The 4,941-nt window shown below is 34.5% G+C and overlaps 1 long non-coding RNA gene across 1 annotated transcript in view; it reads left to right on the forward strand.

Moving 5' to 3' along the window:
* Nucleotides 1-2,934, forward strand: part of LOC137636892 (uncharacterized) — a 31,168-nt gene extending 28,234 nt beyond the window's left edge. The window contains exon 3 of the long non-coding RNA XR_011043272.1: nucleotides 2,627-2,934. This is a non-coding gene — a long non-coding RNA (uncharacterized lncRNA). The remainder of the gene's footprint in view (nucleotides 1-2,626) is intronic.
* The last annotated feature ends 2,007 nt before the right edge of the window (nucleotides 2,935-4,941 follow it).

A 4,941-nucleotide genomic window follows, 5' to 3' on the forward strand; every position in this document is an offset into this window, starting at 1 on the left:
ATTCAACCTTTCCCTTTTCAATCACAACCATTCTGACCAAAGTTTCTCTAAAACATACGTTCCTTCAGACTCAAGTTTCTCACATGACCAACATTCAACCTTTCCCTTTTCAATCACAACCATTCGGACCAAAGTTACTTTGAAACAGATGTTCCTTCAGACTCAAGTTTCTCACATGACCAACATTCAACCCTTTCCTTTTCAATCACAACCATTCTGACCAAAGTTACTTTGAAACAGATGTTCCTACAGATTGAAGATTCTCATATGACCACCATTCAACCTTTCCCTTTTCAATCACAACCATTCTGACCAAAGTTACTCTTAAAACATACGTTCCTTCAGACTCAAGTTTCTCACATGACCACCATTCAACCTTTCCCTTTCCAATCACAACCATTCTGACCAAAGTTACTCTTAAAACATACGTTCCTTCAGACTCAAGTTTCTCACATGACCACCATTCAACCTTTCCCTTTTCAATCACAACCATTCTGACCAAAGTTATTCTAAAGCATACGTTCCTTCAGACTCAAGTTTCTCACATGACCAACATTCAACCTTTCCCTTTTCAATCACAACCATTCTGACCAAAGTTACTCTTAAAACATACGTTCCTTCAGACTCAAGTTTCTCACATGACCACCATTCAGCCTTTCCCTTTTCAATCACAACCATTCTGACCAAAGTTACTCTTAAAACATACGTTCCTTCAGACTCAAGTTTCTCACATGACCAACATTCAACATTTCCCTTTTCAATCACAACCATTCTGACCAAAGTTACTTTGAAACAAATGTTCCTTCAGACTCAAGTTTCTCACATGACCACCATTCAACCTTTCCCTTTTCAATCACAACCATTCTGACCAAAGTTACTCTAAAACATACGTTCCTTCAGACTCAAGTTTCTCACATGACCAACATTTAACCTTTCCCTTTTCAATCACCTGTTTGCAGAGGTCAATCTCCTACAAATATATTAAAACTCTAATTCACCTTCCCTCCTTTCTTCTCTATTCACAGCATCATCCAATTAGCGTTCTTCCTTCGTTTCATTTTCAGTCACCATCCCTGCATTTCAGGCAACTTCAACATTACTTCGACCATTTTTGTAGCCAATAAAAATTGACACAGTTCTAGATACAGCTAATAATATTCTTAAATCCTTCTGAAACATCTACCACTGTCTTCACCCTAAATATAAGTACACTCTGGCACACTATTATATCTTATTTCTCTTCCTCTTGTTTTATTAATGTTTTTTTTTATAGTTTATAAGAGATATTTGTTTTAATGTTACTGTTTTTTCTTGTTTCCTTTCCTCACTGGGGTATTTGCTGTGCTGGAGCCCTTGGGCTTATAGCTTCCTGCTAGGGTTGTAGCTTAGCAAGTAATAATAATAATAGGGGTCTGTTCCTCTGTGTCTTCTCAGAGTAGGGTTCTAGTAGTTAATGATAAAAACTGCTTTCATTATTGTTTTTAGAATATAGGGACCCAAATATATTTTTGTCTTGAAAATACGGTTACTAAATGTAATATTAACGCTTTACTAAATACCAGTATTTCCCCAGTCTGTATTGTACACTAAACCACATAAATAACATATACTGTATCTCACTTGTGATACTATAAAAGACCTCACATTTCCCATTATAGACTATAGTTGACAATGATATAGAATTTTTAATTGGCAATTTAGATTCCATTCCAAATGCAGTCAAATTGTTACTATTTCTAGAACCATATTTTGCACATAGTCGTTCAGTCACACCATAAACTTTTTTCACATGAATCATGGATATTTCTATACATTCTATTCATCACATTCATGTGTAAAATAGGCTGGTTGTCTCGTTATTTAAAGCATAAACAATTATCTTTCTTTACTCTCTAATAAGTATAAATTTTAATCAATAATCTCAATTTATTTTAATGTTGTTACTCTTAAAGATTTCAGTTTCCTTTCCTCACTGGGCTATTTTCCCAGTTGGAGCCCCTGGGCTTATAGCATTGTAGCTTAGCAATTAATAATATTTTTTATTTATGAATTTTGTCATATCTGGATATTTTATTCCTATACTGCACAATGTTTTTTTTTTTTACTTTGCCAAACAATTATATCATCTTTCCTAGAATATATCCTATACATAATTCGATTGATCTAAAATTTCGTGTCCATATCAGAACTTGTTTAGCAATAAGTAATTTATCAGTTTTATTTGGCTAATAATTATTTGTCATTTTATATGCTTAAGTAAATGCATGTATAACTTTTCCAGACCATTTGATTAATTTGCATATAATTATGATACACACAAAGTATGATTCTTGTATATATATTAATAACTTTTCCATTCTTGTATATATATTAATAACTTTTCCAGTTTTCTTTGGCTAAATATTATGAATGTCACATATGCTTTCAAGTATACAGTACATGCATAACTTTTCCAGGCTACTTGGCAAATTTGCATTTTTTTGTCCATATTCTATGCATACGCATAAGTATTCCAGTCCATTTGGCTAATCCCTATACAGGTGATTCTCATTTTCTATGTCATATATGCCTGACAGGATAGCTGATTCCCATTTTCTATGTCTCAAGTATATGTATAACTTTACAGAAATGGTTGCAATGCTGGTGTTCCAGCTGCAGATTGGGGTATATCTGGAAGGGTAACACATCACCTCTCCCCCGGCCGGTACTGGAGGAGTCTGGAAGCAGCCCCATACCACCACCAGTGAGGGGGGATCCTGGTCGCTCATCCCTCCCTGGTACTAAAAGGTCTGCAAACCTATCTTTAAAAATTCGAAATCAAAATAGCTAAAGGCAACTCAAGAGGCCAAAATTGACTACTCATTGAACTCTTAAACACCATTTTCTGTGCTGTATCTGTGAGAAACCTTCAAATAAAATAAACCTGTGAATCAATACTTTTATTCTTTGATTACTCCCATTTTTTGGTTACTCGTGGTTTTGAAATGAAACTGGTTTTTACATTTTTCTTTTATTTTTCACAAAGACTTGAACATGGAAATACAGATTTGTCAGGCAAAAAGAAAATTCTGAATAAAGCTTAAACATGGAAATAGAGAATTGACAGACAACAAATATCAAAAATTATGAATAGATTAATTGACAAAAGAAAATTCTGAATAAAGCTTAAACATGGAAATAGAGAATTGACAGACAACAAATATCAAAAATTATGAATAAAGGCCCAAAAATAACATCTAAAGTATTTCCATAGTTGACAGGCAAAAAAAATTTAAGGCAAAAAAAGATTTAGGCCAAATAATCATAAATGAAGGCAACACTCCAACACGAAAATACAAATTTAGAGGCAAACAAATTATGACTAAAAGCCTTAAGACTTGAACATGAAATACACAAAGTTGAGGGGCCATTTGAAATCATGAAAAATTTCACTAAGCAGCAAAAAAAAAAAAAAAAAAAAAAAAAAAAAAAAAATTCCAAATCTTTTAATATATTCAAAACGTTTACGAAGAGTGTCCAGAAACTGCGTTATATAAGCCCTGGATTACCGGCTGAGGGAGGTTGTATATAGGGGGGGGCGGTGCTCCTCTTCGATGGCTCTCTCCTCTTGGTGGCTCACAGGACTGGCACTCTCCTCTTGATGGCTCACAGGACTGGCACTCTCCTCTTGATGGCTCACAGGACTGGCGCTCTCTCCTCTTGATGGCTCACAGGACTGGCGCTCTCTCCTCTTGATGGCTCACAGGACTGGCGCTCTCTCCTCTTGATGGCTCACAGGACTGGCGCACACTGCTATCGAAGTTCATTCCTGTGAATAATAAAATCTGAATTAGTATTGTCATATATCATGAAAATGTATAACAGATGTTTTTACATGAAACAATTCCTGACTGATGAAATTTGACTAGAGACTAGACATAATATTCCTCCTTTCTCCGCTGAATTCACTGATAAGTCATGACCATAGCTACGAAATGAGAAATGAAAGACTTTGAGATAGGAGTTTTACACCCAGGTCCAAATTGGTGATATCGACGGACTCAAGTCCGTCCATGTCACTCATTTGGACTTTGGTACTAACCAATCAAGTCTTCATTTTCCTTTTCGTGGCTATAATTATTTACTTCGTTTTATAAGCAAACATTTTAACGCTAATTCTCAGACAATAAACCCTGATCAGTATGTCAAATTCTGAGTAGCTTGGAGTCAATTATTTCCATAAAATAAACCCTGATCAGTAAGGCAAATTCTCAGAACTTTGAGTCAGTTATTTCCCTAAAATAAACCCTGATCAGTAAGGTAAATTCTCAGAGCTTTTAGTCAATTATTTCCCTAAAATAAACCCTGATCAGTAAGGAAAATTCTCAGAGCTTTTAGTCAATTATTTCCCTAAAATAAACCCTGGTCAGTAAGGTAAATTCTCAGAGCTTTGAGTCAAACAATTATATCCTTAAACTAGATATAAAACAATTATGAAAGAAAAAATTGAAATTGAATAAGGGACAAATTACCACTTATAAAACCAACAATCAAAACATATGAAGAATGAGAATCAAAGGAAATTCAACATATAAATTTTGACTTAAATAACAAACAAAAAAAACTGGTATTGAGAAAATAAATCTAGATAGGGACTTAGAGAAGAGGGTAGAGAGAGGCAGAACAAAAAATTGGACATGAAAAGAGAGGGGGAATAAAAAATTGGACATGAATATTCAAGGAAAGCAAAAAATCGGTCATGAATAAAGGGAGGGAAAAAGAATTTGGACATGAATATACATGGGGAACAAAAATTGGACATGAATATACATGGGGAACAAAAATTGGACATGAATATTCAGGGGGAACAAAAATTGGACATGACTATTCAGGGGGACAATTGGACATGAATATTCAGGACAACAAAAAATTGGACATGAATATACATGGGGAACAAAAATT

The sequence above is a fragment of the Palaemon carinicauda genome, chromosome 3 (assembly GCF_036898095.1).
Source record: "Palaemon carinicauda isolate YSFRI2023 chromosome 3, ASM3689809v2, whole genome shotgun sequence".
In the NCBI taxonomy this organism is placed as follows: Eukaryota; Metazoa; Arthropoda; class Malacostraca; order Decapoda; family Palaemonidae; genus Palaemon; species Palaemon carinicauda.